Source organism: Parus major, chromosome 2, assembly GCF_001522545.3.
Source record: "Parus major isolate Abel chromosome 2, Parus_major1.1, whole genome shotgun sequence".
NCBI lineage: Eukaryota > Metazoa > Chordata > Aves > Passeriformes > Paridae > Parus > Parus major.
Window position 1 is genome coordinate 72353769 of NC_031769.1, and position 16184 is coordinate 72369952.

The following is a 16184-nucleotide window of genomic DNA, read 5'->3' on the forward strand; positions in this document are numbered from 1 at the left end:
AAGAAAAACCTACATTTTTAAAAAAGTATATAAGGAAGATTTGGAAATTACAGACCAACCAGTCTCATATGTCTGTCTGCAAAGATCATGGAACAGGCTTTCTCTATGTAACCTTTTCAGTAGAAATGTGTTTTCTGTGGAAATATGTTTATTAAAAATTAGTTAACACTAATTTTTCAGGATTATACTCCATTTTTACCAAGCATTAAAAGATACCCTCATTGGTCAAAAATTCAGCATAGTTCTTCCCTTATTCACACATCATTGATTTAATGTTGAATAACTAGGAGCATGCATTTTTTTAAAAAAAAAATGCAAGGATATTCCCCACAAACACTTGGAATACACAGCAAACAGAAAAAAAAAAAAGGTATGTTATGCAGGCTGGGGTTTTTTTGTGGAGCTTTTTTTTCTTTTTAAGTGAATAAATGGCTGTTACAAATCTGCAAATGATTTGCTTCATATCACAAATTAAGCAAACAAAAAGATAGAACTTCCCAACAACAGATTTTGGTTGAAAACACTGATGTAATTAAAACTCATTCTTGCAAAATATATTGCTGGTGAATGAATGCATTTTATTATGGGAAAAAAAAGACAAGTCTTTTGCCAAAATCTGTGGGCTATGTTCACTATTTGTTCTTGTAATATCAGTGAATATCAATTTATTTAGTCCAAATATCCTTAAAAACCTTCAAATAGTCTAGTGTACTTGAATTTAAAGGTTCTTCACAACACTCTAAATAAAAAAAGAATAAAATAAAGAATATAATAATAAATAAGCTGACTTTATCATATTTGATCCTGTTTCTGGTGCCTGTTATGAATGAATTATATATGTTTCTTCATTTTATTTTTACAATTAATAATTTACATGTTTTTGCAAAAAAAATGAGCTTCCAAATAAACTTCATAAAATCATTCAAATTATATCAGTAAGTATGATTCTAATTAATGTCTCAAAAGTAATTTTTTTTTAATCTCAGAAACTTTTTTTTTTATAAGCTGCCTTTTATGTTCCCTATAATTAAAACTGTAAATAAATTAAAATCAGAAATCATACGTTAAATATGTTTGGTACATTTGCAGAAAAGTCCAGACAAGAAAATTGAACAAAAATTCTTTGGAAATAAATCAGTTCTCTTAATCACCACACACAGACATCACTTATCTATATAAACAGAATCAAAACTTATTAAATGTTTTGATCAGATATACAAAAATGACATCTGTATAAGTCACACAACTACTGTCCCTGTCCTGCTTAAGCTAAACAATTTTCTTACATTTATATGGAAGTACTTTTATAATTATGCATTATCATCTTCCATATTAATGTACCTCTATTATTTTATCTTACTTTAGGTGATGTCTTAATGGTAGTCATATCCACATATTGATAAGTTTGGAGAAAACTAAAAGAAAAAGTTCTGAACAATACAACTGATTTTTGTTATTTTCTCCAGGAAGTATGCAACACTGGGTAACAATGAAAATGCAATACAATTTTCTTTATAGAAGGGATTTATCCACTGTAATAAATGATTATTATAGTTAACAGAAAATGGAGCTATGACAAACTGAGGGTTCAAAGTAGAAGAGGAAGAAAGAAAGATTCAATGGGTTTTAAACCAAAGACCTCCCAAGAACAAACCAAAAATAACCAGTATGGGACACGAGACTCAAAAGTTATTATCTAAAAATGACTAGTTATAAGTACACGTTTCATTAAAATATTCTTATCAAAGCAAATTTCTTATTTTCAATCCCTTTCTGCTACTTGCATTTTTTACATAGCTGTGAGGATGTGTTTCCCCCATTTAATCCATAACATCCTGTTCCCTTCCACTAGAGTTGGCGAGGATTCTTCAGGTAGATTTCTCAGACAAAAATGAAGCGCAAACACGACAAGATTATATATGGGAATATTCAGATTATATCTGAATTTCATTTATTGATAAAATAAAAAAGAAAAATAAAGGGTTTAGGGTTCCTACTAAAGAGAGGATAGGAAAAGAAGCAGAGAAAGGAAAAAAGAGAGGGAGCAGAAAGAAACAGATGTCAGGGACAGTGCTACCACAAGAATCCCAGCACCTGTCGACATCGGCTGAGCAGGCAGAGCATATGAGCAGGGAAGCAGGACCACAGGGGAGAAAAGGCAAGGAAGAGGGGCAGGGGTGAGAGCAGACCCTATAAGCAAGCCCCTGCTCCTTCCAAGATACCCAAAACAAAGTGGTTTCTGTTGTGTCCCAGACAGCTGCTTTTATCTGCTAAGATTCCTCCCGCTGCTTGAGGTATCCGGGCATTCTTGGCTGGCATTTTCCTGCCGGCAATCATGGAGGCTTTCTTTGCCCTGAGAGGCTGCTAGGTGAATCCTCTCTAGGGACAGGGATGCAAGAATCGTTTTCATAGGAGTCTTTTACCTTATTTCTAACCTATGTTGATGCATGGTTAAGGTTCCTCTCACCACCAGTGGGGATGTGATAGCTGCATCCATCTGACTGTGGATCTTGGGGAACTGCTAGCAATAGGGGAGCCAAGAGCTGTCTGTGAAAGTGATCTAGACACACTGCTGATACAAAAATATGACTATTCCTTTTTATTCCAGTAGTAGTAGACAGTAAACGGCCTCTTGAGGCCTTGAGTATGGCAGCCTTCTGCATGGCATGATCTCCCTATCAATAAGGATGCTTCTCAAGGTTGCTCCTTGAAACCGAGAGGTTCGTTGCTACAACAGGTTCTCAGTAAATAATAATGTGATAAACACTGGAATTTTATCTAAGTGATATAAATGATTGATTGTGCACAAACAATCCTTTAGACAGAAGCCATATGTAACACGCCAGGCCCAGATGGTCTGGTCGGGTGTTACCACCAGGCCTGTCAGCTGGTCCGAAAAAGGGGTGGTGAAAGAAATAAGCGATGGACATGATTTAGTAACCCAAAACAAAAAACTTTTAATAGCAAAATAACAGACACATAAACCAAGCAACGGTAGAGGGTGCACTAAAAAGACAAGGGCCAGCATATAACAAACTCATATAAGGTAGGTTAGGGGCAGAGTCTGAAGAGGAGTGAATAACAACTAAGGATTATGAATATGTAAAATGATGTGGTAAAACATAATTTTTAGGACATCATAGGACAAGTCATATGTGCTAAAACATAACAAATGGTAACTACAGAACCTTCTAGTCTTATCAACATAGAACTTTTCAGAGGGTGTTGTGGGTGATATTTTCTTCGCCATGACTACAGGGATTTTTCCCACAGCCTTAAATCAAGGTTTTGCTTGACTCCCAACAATCATTGACAAAGTCTGGGACTAGGATTGGATCCTGTGGCCTCTAGATTTCTCTCTAAAAAGGAGTTTAGAACAACACAGGGTCTTTTCTGAACCTCATGACTCAAGGACAGGGTCTTCCCTGAAAGTTTCATCTGACCTTGTCTTCTACATGGTACAGAATCATGTGTGCCTCATCATCACCTTATTAAACCACTGACATATTTACCATCGATCTTTGTTAACTCACTGGTTTATATAATTGAAAGATATTGTTCCTTCTCTCTTACAAGTGAAGTGCATGCAAAGTACATCCCTCTATCCATGTCAATTGTAAAATAAGCATAAAGGTTCTTGAATTAATGTTTGGGACTCAATCCAGCAAGAGACTGAAAGACTATCATTATGTCTGTCAGTCTTCCTCAGAAAAACACAGCTCAGTATTTTTGATACTCGACTTGGCCAGAGCTCAGGCCAATCCTTTTCAGGCAAACAGTCACTTCCTTTTGTGGGATAGTAGGAAGGAAAAGGTCGACACTTGTCATCTGTTCCTTTCCATGTGATTTTTATGAGATGCAGGGCTAGTCGTTTAAATCAAACTTTATATAGGGGCTTTTTTGACTGTATATTTTAAAGGAAGATATTGCAGATAAATTCAGATACAACGGAAGGCATAGAAGTAAATTAGGTGCTCTGAGGTGGAAGAAACAATGCTTCAAAGGCTAAAGGTGAAGAATGTATTTGAGAGAGTATTTGGTTGATGTTCACAGACAAAAATTTCCGCACAGAGCCAAGCTTTTCAGTTTTATATGCACAACACACAGTCTTGGTCAAAAATCCCCAAAGTTTTTAACAAGTCTCCTTCAGAAAGTTTCAACATCCACGGAACAAGTTGTAAAATGCAAAGCTAGTTTTCTCGCTAATGAAGACAGGAGCCATTGGATTAAACAATTAATTTACTACTTAAGCCTCACTGACATTTCTTCACTGTGCATCTTGACAACACTGTCTGTGAACTTAAGATCACCTTCACAAGGTTCCTTGGGAGACCACCATTTTCTGGATGGGAAGCAAGAACTGAATATCAAGAATGCATGAATTAAAACTAAAATTTCCACTTGATCCAGCAGGTTGTAGCTACAACTAATTTAGAAGTCAATATGGTCAGCAGTGCCTTAGCATTCCAGAATGAAGCCCTCAAATATTATGTTGTTGAGTCTTTGCTTGTTAATTTTAGGGTTCAACACTTTTTTCATTAATTCATGAAACAAACTTGTAATTTATAATGTAAAATGCTTTCTTATCACTTTTTTATAGGCCTTGCCTGTACGCTAGAAACAAAAGATGTGGCAAAAAATGCAAATGACTGGTTAAAAAAGAAGTTGGTTAAAGATACTCCATGACTTTTTCTGTGAGCACTCCCTTCTCTTCCAACTGATATCCTAAATTCAACTCTTAGTAAATAAAATCCTTTATAATTTTTTTTACATATTCTGTAAAAATTTAAAAAGAATTAAAAGCTCATTTTTTTACCTAACAAATTATAAGCAACAGATTACTTGGTTCAATTCCTACTAAAAAAATTGCAAAGGTATAAAATTGAAATTATGTCTTCAACCTAACTTATTCTTTTGACACAGAAATAAACGGTAATTATTAAGCCTGGATAAGGCAAATAACTTTTTTTTTTATCAGTGTTCAGCAACAGAACTTTCATTCCATTTCATCAAAATCAAGGCCTATCAGACATGCAGATATAAGACTTAAATTTAAAAGGAAATGTGGTGTAGTTTAATATCTATTATCTTTTAGCAATAAAACGTATTATGTGAAAGCAACTGTACAGTTTACCTGACCTGAAATAAACAAGACAAATATAGAGCTTTCAGAAATACAGGGAAATCAAGCAACAACAGCAACAGTGACAAAAGAAAATTTAAATGAAAATCCCCACGTTTCAAAGAAATTTCAATCTAAAAGAAAAAAGTGGGAAAAAAAAGTGGAATGTTTATAGAAAAGAAAATAAACCAGCAGTTAGAAAGGTAGTAGGTGGTATGTAGTAAAAATGAAATGAAGAAACAAACTAGAGAAGTTTGGGGGAAATACCATCACTGGAATTAAAAATACAAAAAACAAATTGCATGTAAGCTGCAAAATATTGATTAATGACCAGAAATGTGCAAACTGACTACTTAGTTATTCATTTCCAGATTCCTAGGTCTTTGTATTTTTCTTCACCAAGGCCTGGAAGCATGGGTAAGTAAAAGAATAAACATTTTTGATTCAGTGATCTAGGGGAAGAGCTACAAGTATCTCCTTGTACATTTTTAAATCCAAGGAGTCCAAGAAGCCTTCTTAGCTGAATTTGTTTTCTAATGAAAAGGAGCCTTTTGTTGAATGAATGGTTTCAGTTTCTCCTGACACTACACTGATGAGCATGATATTCTGTATGGCTATTCAGCTAAGCACTGAATGTTTCTGAAAGCCAAAAAACTCATCATTTTTGACTTTCATAAATCCCAAAAACATTATAATTTATTTTGTTTGGTTTCCTATTTACCTTTCCTTTTCACTTTGCAAACTGTTTTGGAAAGACTTTTATCCTCCAAGTTTTATTTTTCTCTCTGGTCTATATGAAATCATTCTGAAAGCCTACATGCAATATGAAAAAAACAACAGAAAAAAGTTGAATATTTTCCATCTTACCTTTATTTTTTGATATGTGAGCCTTCTTAATGATTTTTTTTCAGGCATTTTAAAATGTGCAACATCTGGAGTATTATATCAAACAACATAAAAATATTCCTAAGTGTGTGGTCTATTTTTTCCAAGCAAATGTGTAGGTGTAAAACAAATGTACACAGAAAAAGTCATACTAGAAAACTGAAAAAAGACTATTCCAATCAAAATAACTAGTTCCTAAAAAAAAGAAAAGAAAAATTACATCTTTAAAAATCTGTATCTATTGTTAAAACCTCACTACTCAGAATTCAGGGGCAAAACTCCTGAAGTTCCTGTGAACCTAGATTAGCCTCAGACAACAACTAAAACTTATTTATTTTCAAAAAGAAAGCTGGAAACGGCTGTGAAATGCCACTGTGATAGTATAAGTGACAGAACACTTTTCAACAAGGTCTATTTTTCATAATTTTATAACCTAAATAAAACTTAAATTCCTTAGACACAGCTGTACTAGCTGTAAGTCATCCTTCTCAAAAAATGTAGTACTGTCAGTTGATTAAAGGGATGAAATTGTGTGCTAATTTGGAGCATATTTTAAAGAACAATTTTATCTGAATACATAGTGTGAATCTTTTCCTTTACTATGATGGGGAAGTAAAATGATTTTCAGCATCAGGAGAAGTGCAATTTATGAGGAGAGGAGAGCTAGAAAGTAAAGGGTTAAAATTTGAAAAAAACTGAGAAATGCAGATGAAATTAAAGATACCACATTATTTATTTCTATGTTGTTTCTGCAGCTCTGTCTGACTAAGCAAACTTTTCCTCATCTTTATTATAGGTAGGGATAAAACCACTCAGACAACTGCAGTTCAGAATAGTTTTTCCTACACCTACTACATTTCTGAGCTAACAGGGATGGTCTGTGAAGCCAGTCTCAGATCCTAAGGCAATGTGCCAACACTCTTATTCGATTACTCATATTTGTCTAAGGAGAGTTCTGTTACTGGAAGATAACAATACTGTAATGACCAGTAAGGCTAAAGACAGGACATGTGCCAAGGTAGAAGTTTCTTTCATTTTCTTTAGTAACAGAAGTGTGACATCTGGCAGTGCTTTACATAATTAACACACCACCATGCTATTTACTACCTCTCTCAATCATATGGTCTTCACACCTGTTTGTTTTTTTTTAGAGGAGGAGTGTTGGTTTTTTTTTTCCTTGCAGTATTTTCTGAATACAGCTCAGGTAATTCTGAAGTTGCTTGTGTACCACTGTTATTAATCTTCCTTCATAGCAGACACATGTATCAGTCTACTTCAACTATTAAATGGCAGAGACTGATTCATAATTTTTCTAACTGTATGATTAAGTATAAACTGATGTGTTTCAATAATAAAGTCATGAAACAACAAAGGCAAAAGCTTGGTCTCTCAGTTCTTAATTCACATCCTAATAAACAAAAAAGCAACATTTATACTGCTTTTACATTTTACTCAGGTGTAGTCTTACTGGAAAAAAAGGATGGTGTTTGTACTTCAGTGTGTTAAAGCACAAATATTTATTCTTTAAATTAAAGGTTTAAAAGTCTAATATTACTAAGAAGATTATAGTTAACATTTGAAACATTATACAGGATTACATGAATTATTTTACAACAATAAGAATGCCTGTTCCTCAGAGTATGAAATTATGTATTACAGTTTTAAAATTTCTTATCAATATTTTTAAAAACAATTTTGGCTGTATGATAAAATATTCAAAAAGAAAAAAAGAATGAAAGACAAAGCAACAGCTGACAAGAAAATTTGAAATGCACAGGTACAAATTTGAAATGCATAGGTACACTACACTGACGTGGACAACAATATTTAGTATCCAACTGTTAGATTGCCTACTTGTCTATAGGCAATCTCATGAAAAAAAAAAATTGATAAAATAGTTTCCTAAAACTTTCCTTAACTGAGCGGTGAAAGTCCGCATGTGGAAAACTTTTCAAAACCCACACTTGTTATTACATTGAGATACTTAAGTCCCATATTGTACTTAACACAAACAATCATCCTTTATTCCACAAAAAAAGGCAAATAAATGTACATTCTTCCAATGCATTCCACATAGTTTTAGTGGAGTTACTGGTTTAACATGAAAATGTAAAGTCCATCAAAGGAAAAAACTCACTATTTATTCAGTTGAATATTTATTGTTATTAAAATAACATCTTGCGATTTGTCGGAATGTTCTTTGCAAATGAATGTCCTATGTACTTTTCATCCATAACACTAGCCAGGATGAGGATGATGCTCACTAAAGCACAGATATATAGCTAAAGTCATAGATGCACTATAATGCATCAAACATCTAGTATTTTTTGTTCTGACTCAATGAGCATCCAATTCCTATTTTGCACTGAAATTGATGATGGGAAGTGAAAAGGAGAAAAAAAACATTATGTGACCAAAATTAAGCCTGGGCAAAAGCTTGAAGTTTGTGACCAAATGTACAGAGCATTTAATCAGTTCTGTCTGCTCCTTTTCCTAAGAACACGTAATGACAGGTCATTTTGGTGATGCGTAAATAGACAACAGGACATTGTTCATACTACCGAAACCAGAAGAGATGGAAAGATCAAAGACAGAAGATTATTGATGAATTCCACAAAATTTTATGACAACTTTTCTGTACAAAAAAAAATATAATGGTACAAGCACTGATTTTCAGGTCATCTGATCAAAGTTTGAAAAGTGCAGTGGTCTGTTTATAAGCATTCATGCTTTCATCTCAAAAATGTCTGAGAAAACCCACCTTATCTGTTAACAGTTTTTATTTCCAAGGAGTTTTTATTAGAAAATGGGATGGTGTGTAGTACTTAGAACAAGAAATTTGACTAATGAAGAAAGATAAACAAATAATGAAAAGAATAGACAGGTAAATTCAGATACGGATGCACTGGTTATTTCTATATCAGTGCAATTGCTTTAAAAAAAAGCAGATATAGACAAAATCCAGAAAGACTAAACAAGGGCAAGAGAACTGATGAAAAGTGAATGAATAGATTGGAAAACAGGCCTTAAAATAATTTGCTTGTATAGATTTTAGAAAAAAAGTTTTGATAAAAAGATATATTTGAATGAAGGGTTTCTGACAAGGCATTGTATAGAGATACATTCTACATATAATAAAAATGAATCAATATTACATATTTAAGATTAAGTATTTTGACATTATTAACTAAATTGGTCACTGAATCTTCATCAGACTGGTATCTCAGGGATTTAATATAAGTTTATATCCATCAAAAATAAATATGTTGGCAAAATTTGTGAAAAGAATGACAGAAGAACAAATTGCTATGGGAGAGAGATCTCAGGGAGAAATCTTCTTGTCTGTTCAGTAATGTGGGCTGTTTTGAATGAATATCTTAATACAGCCAAATGCCTCATTATAAGCATTGGTACAGCTTGTGTACAAAATATAACTTAGCAAACTAAAGGTTATATCTTGCAGCACTGCAACAGAGAAGTCATAAACACCTGTTATACAGTAGATTTCAAAATAATTCTCTAACTAGAGATGATTAAGAGAATGTAGCTCAAAAATAATGAAGAAAAAATAATCTTTCAGAAATACCAATACTGGACAAGCAAGCAATATTCTGCTTCTGTGCTTTCAAAAACTAATGTTGAAAAATTGGAAAGATTTCAGAAAAATTCAAAATGCTGTTCCATCAACCTGAAGCATGGCATAATAAGACTACACATAGAATTCAGTGGTCATTCACTTACAGTCTATAAACATATGCATTCCAGGCATTAACATATTTTTCATAATAATTTCAGATTAAGTGTGCTGATGAAAAATAAGGAGGCTCTACAAAGATTCATCCAGGTTCTTCTACTCATCCACATTTATAATACTAGACAGAGTGCATTTAAAACATTCTACTCTAAATCTTGTTTCTCTTTTATGGGAATAATCACTGTTTGACTTCCTAAAACTTTTGTTAATAATTCCTTATTTATTCAGGGAGGAGATATTTTTAAACACTTCCAATGATTTGCATTCAAGTGGAGCTTTGATTGTGGAAACACATTTGTGTTGCAACTAAAAATAACTATTAAATCTTAAAGAACAGCTAGAAAATAAATTAAAAATAACAAAGCCAATATCCAAACTAAAGAAGATTAAAAATTTAGTGAAACTGCAGAGCATCAGAATTAATTCAATGGAGTATTCAGATTTGCACTGGAATTCTGAAAAAAAAAAAAATAGACAAAGAAGAAATGTCTGTGTGGACAGGAATTCAATATTGTAATTACTCATACCTAGGAAAAGAAAGAATAAATAGAAAAAGAACAGAAGAAACCCATTTAAAAGACAGGGAAGGAGAAAGGTAGAATTATGGAGTTACTGAGAAAGATTTAAATGGTAATTTGAAGTAATTTGGCCTTTAATATGAATATGTATATACGTACTGTAGTTATCTTTCTAGTCCATTAGTTTGATGATACCATTCCCTTGATGCTTCCTGTTGGACTTGAGATTTGTCTTTCTAGTATGATTCTGCTTTTCCCCCACTAGTCCTTTCCTTGTGGAACATTTCGTTGATAGTGATCTTCTATCTTCCCTTAATGAGGACTGATAGTTCCCCACTGACAAATTTGCCAGATGGTCACAATCTGTAAATTCCATCTGAGATTTTTGTTCATGGTTCAGACATACTAATCTCACAAGGTCCCATCCACACTGATGTTTCTCTGCTTTTCTCTGGTTTCAGAGCTGAACTACAACAGTGTGCTTCTGGGGTTAGTTTACCGTTCATATATTCTCTCCTTAGAAAAAAAACCTCATTTTTTAAAGGTAGAGCTCCTTTTTGACATAACTCAATTACAGAATCACAGAGCAGTTTTGTTGGGAAAAAACCTCTGGAGATTGTCAGGTTCTGTCCCCCTTACCACAGTTCAAAGGATGGTCAGCTGGGGCTGTGTACGTCTGGTTTGAGTATCTTCAAGAAAGGAGATTGGAGCATCTGTCTACTCTGTTTCAGAGTTGGGCAGTTATTAATATATATATATATATTATTTATTTTTTATTTTTTTAAATAGAAAGTCCTGTCTTCCATTTTTTGCCCATTATTTATTTTTTTGGCACTGGATATCACTGAGAAAAAAGAGGGTCTGTGTTCTTCACTCAGCTCCAAATGGTGTTTATACACTCTGGTAAGATTTGCCTGAGCTTTCTCTTCTCCAGGATGAATGATTTTAGGTCTCACAGACTCACACATGTGGAAGATGGTCTAGTCCCTTAAATGTCTTTGTGGCTTTGTCCTGGATTTGCTTCAGTAGCTCCATGTCAATGACTCTATGGTCTATGATTCTGTCTCTCCTGAAATTCTGAAGAGCCCAAAGACGAACAAAGCACTTCAATGTGCTGAACAGAGGGGAAGGATCTCCTCTCTTCATCTAGCTTGTGATTGCCTTTCTAGCACAGTCCAGGATGCTGTTGGCCTTCTTTGTCACAAGATCACATTACTGGCTCGTGCTCAGCATGTTGACTTCTATTACTCTAAGGTCCTTCTTGAAAAAAACTGCTTACCAGCAGCTTTCCAGTCAGCCTGCAGTATGTATTGGTGTGTGGGTTATTTGTCCCCAGCACAGGACTTGGTATTTCCCTTCACTGAAATTCATCAGATCCCTGTTAATCCATTTCTTCAGTGTGTTGAGATCCTTCTGAATGTCTTTGGGTCTAAAAAGGAGACTACATTCTTCACTACTGAAATAAACTTATTTTGTCTTAACTGCTTACATACATTTTGAAAAATGCAATCAATCTGAGAATAAATTGACATTCTCTGTAACTCTTCTCTTTTTTAAAAAATGAACTTTAGCAAGGTGCCTTTGAGGTGCATCATAAGCTGAACACTGATTGATGTAATTCTAAAATTAATTAGTGAACAAAGTTTGAAAGAAAAAAAATACCACCTTCTAGGCCATGAAAATTTCAGCCAGTTGTTTGATTGTATGGTAGGGTGAACAATCTTCTCTTAGAACGGTCCGGTCAGAAACCTGCAAAGCTATTTTTATCTCTTCTGTACTCCCTCCAGAGGAAACATAATAGATGTAATTGAATCATTCTTGTAAATGGCATTGAGAAAAGTCAGCAGATCTGTCAGGACCTCATCAACTTAACTTAGAGATGATAATAATGTTAAAATAAAGTTGTTTTATTCCTCTAGTCACCACAGTAGTCATTATATTGTGATGAGAAGAGCTGCTGCTCACAGAAAATAACCACATAGGGGTGGGAGAATATGAAATGAGAAACAAATAATGTTAATTCTGTTTTCTTCTATACAATGTGTGGAGCAAAATAAAATGGCAGAGAAGTACACGGCAGTGGTAAGAAAGGGAGAAATACTAATCAGAAAATAGAATGGGCTGCCATTAAACTTCATTTGCTAACAATTTCCACAGAGTAGAATGCAAAATATCCAGGATTTTACTTACAGTAGGTGACTGATACCTTTGATAATGATTACCACATAATCATTGCCTTTTTAATGCTTTTTACTTTATTATGGGTCAGCAGTTACCTCTGCAACGATACAAAAAAAATAACCTGTGGCAGTATTTACTTTTTTTCTAATCCTTTTCTCAGTAGAGCCTTCAGAAAATCTGCTGAACATTTCAGGAAATGCAAGCCTTTTGTTTATTCAGAAAATGACTGATAGAGTGAAAAACTTTTTCTACAAAATGGGAAAATTATTCCTTCAAATTTTTCTTTCTTGAAGGAAGCAGTCTGAAAGAAAATTTTCAAATGTGTTCCTCATTTCAAAGCAGAGACTCAACTGAAACAATTAAAGAAAATGTGCACTAATAACTTCAGGGTTATACTTCAGTTTAAAAGTGTCATTCTTTTTTTCTATAAAAAGTTAAGATGTAAGAAATGTCTTTTACAAACCCTATGTTGTTATTTTATAAATACTTAAGTACAATTAAGGTGTGGTCAGCAGAAAAAGATATAGTGGTGCATTAATATATTTAAAGAACTGTTGAAAATGTAATCTAGTTACAAACAAAAGCAAGAAGACAAATCATTCCTAAATTGTGTGGAGCTTCTAAAATTTAAAAAATAAAAAATCTAAGAATATTAAAAAAGAAAAAACAGATCTAAGCTTCAACCAAATCAGCTAATTTTGGTCTATGCATAAAGAATTTCCAGGTTCTTAGAGTAAAAAAACACATTTTACTGAAAAAATACAGGACGGTTTCTCTTCAAATACTACTTTAAAAACCCTACTACTGAAACTTGGAAGTCATTGTGTAGTCAATGTTCTTGACCTGATGTTCATAGTTACACTGAAGAACTTAGCCATTTCTGCTGTTATAAGGACTCCAATAAATATTACTGACAACAATTACAGGGGACAGCTCTGTGAATCTATAAAACATGGATTTCATTGAGTGAACAACTGGCTGCCAGGCTGGGTACTAAGGGTTCATTGGGTTGCAGTAGACTGGTGGGGTAAACCTGGTTTTACATCCAAAGTGGGGCACAAAGCAGCCCTGTGGAAAGACATCTGAGCTTCTGGTTTGATTGATGTAAGAAGTGTTAAAATAAGAAGTTAAGTATTGAAAATTTGTAAGATACAGTCCAGTCTTTAGTATCACATTTGGATAAGATTTTTAAATGTTGAAAGCTTCTGCTGATTACCTACAACTCTACTCTTAAGCAGAAAATTCATGTTAAGATGAGTAAAATATGAAATACTTTAGTCAAAGTAAGTGGTGGAAATAGTAATTCAAAGTGCACCTGAATGCTGGTGCTTGAGCTGATAAGCCAAGCACTGTGAGATTAATTTTTTTTCCTCATTTATGTCATGTTTTCAACAATGCTAGCATAAATTTGAAAAAAAAAAATACATTCCTATGTCCTTAAGCAAATTATTTTTCACCTGTAACATGGGAGGAATAATTATTAATGTATCTTGAGCCTTTTGTCATAACATCTTTCCTGCCTGTCTCAAAGATATTAACCAATGAAATTTTCTTCTTTCTTAAAATTAGACTTTTCCATTTTTACAAGCTTTATAAAAAAATTCAAATGAACTATGGTCAACAGAAAATGTGATGTGTCATTCCTCATAAGTATGTCCTCATAAATGTCATGTTGCTTCCTTTTTTTTTTTAAGCTTTTTTTATTTCTAGACAAATACATAAATTACTGGACATTCCTGTACTGAACTTCTTTACGGTTGGGAAAGAAATATTTAGGAAATTAGTTTTCTTTTTTGGTATGGTGCCCATTTTTATCTTTTAATTTCTTCAATATGCAGCTCTTTTAAAATATTTTTCTTCTCCTTTTAAAGAGAATAAAAGAACTTAAAATTTGCAAATGGAAAAAAATGAGAATCTTCTCCCTCTTTCTCATGTCTATACATCATTCATGGTGATTGAGGGATGTGTGAAGGAAGAAATAGCTTAGGCATCCTACTGCAAGGAACATATGCAAATCACTGGGTCATTTGTTTGCGTAGAAGTGGACCCAGAAATTGCTGCACTTCAAATTAATTGAAGCAGTAACTTAAGCCTTCTGCTCATAGTTCATATAAACTCTTCAAAGTCATTAATTAATCTATTCCTTCATTTTCCAGGTTGAAGATGCAACATAAACTGTCATCTTATTTGGAACAATCGATATCCATTTTCTTTGGTTATGGTTTTATTGCCTGAATTATTGGAATCCAAATGATCCTTCATTAAATTGAGTGTTGTATAATTTTTATGTTCATGACATAGGTCACACAAAAAACTAGAAAGGATTTTTTTTCCAAGTTACAGTATCTAATATATTTAACCTATAATTATTAAACTTAATTTCTTGAGATAAAATTGAATAAAAACAATTAATAAAATAATGGAATTACATACTAAGTAGTTTCAGAAGGCTAAAATAAATTTGTCTCTTTCAAAGTTATATTTGGAAATACGTTGAGTCACAATAATGAATTTGATTCTTATCCCTTTGACCTCAATTTTAGATTTTGACTTCAAATGGCATTAAAAGACATGTATAAAAACTACTACGCTCACACTGTCACCTCCTGACACTGCCATAAGTAATTATCAAATTAAATGCATAGACTAGGTACTCAAAAGCTCCTTAGTTATGTACATAGTTCCATTCATTAACTGAATAAAACTAAGGAAATAAAATAAGAGAGGAGATAAAAGTAATATTTAGATATTTTTCTTACCTGCTGAGAATTCAAAACCAATGAAATTCTCCATCTGATAAAGTTCCAGAGCAGGTCACACAGGATGATTAGTTATGGAGCTGTTTTCACACAGAAGACAATTAAACTAAAACCCTTCAGCACAGGATGAAGTGATTGGAAGATATAACAATGATCTACAAAATCATGAATGGCAAAGGGATTAACAAAGGATTTCTTAGTCACTGTTTCTTCCAGGACAAGAAATTAGATGTCCACAGGCTTCACCTTAAGCAGCAGGTTGAATTAAGCCAAAAAGGAATCTTTCCTGTAAGTACAAAGACACAGATATCCATGCCACATATCAGTTTAAAAATGGAAATATCCTAGGAAAATTTTATTATCCTGTTACGTAGTTCATCTCTGGACTACCACTGTCTGAGAGGTCACAAGCTAAATGTAGTTTTGTCTGACCCTCTGTTACCAACTCTACACTCTTAGGCCATATATACACATCACTTTGTTTTTACCACACATTTTTTCCTTTCGACAATGTGTACATACATGCATATAATTACACACACATACATCTCTTAGATATGTCTAAAAGCTGATAACAAAGCTGTATCTTAAGAGATAGCACATAGTGCCTGACTTCAAAGCTGATTCCATAAGGAGAAACAGTGAAGCTGTAAGACATGGGAGTAGAAAAACTAGCAGAAGTCAACCTTGTTATAAACTTGAAGATAATGGATCTCCACGCCTCAGATAATCATAGAAGAATTTATTTTAAAATGCTTTTTAATAATCAGTGAAGTTTAGACATAATTTATTTTGTGTCTGCTTTGAGTTGAAATATTTCAGATATTTCTTAAAATGCTTGCCCTCCCCCCATTTCTTAACAGTATTAATTTGGCACACTCAACTACATTTAGGAATCAAGGAAAGCACTACTTTGAGCAACTTACAATTCCTTAAGCAAGAGGAAGCAAGAAAGGCAATGATTG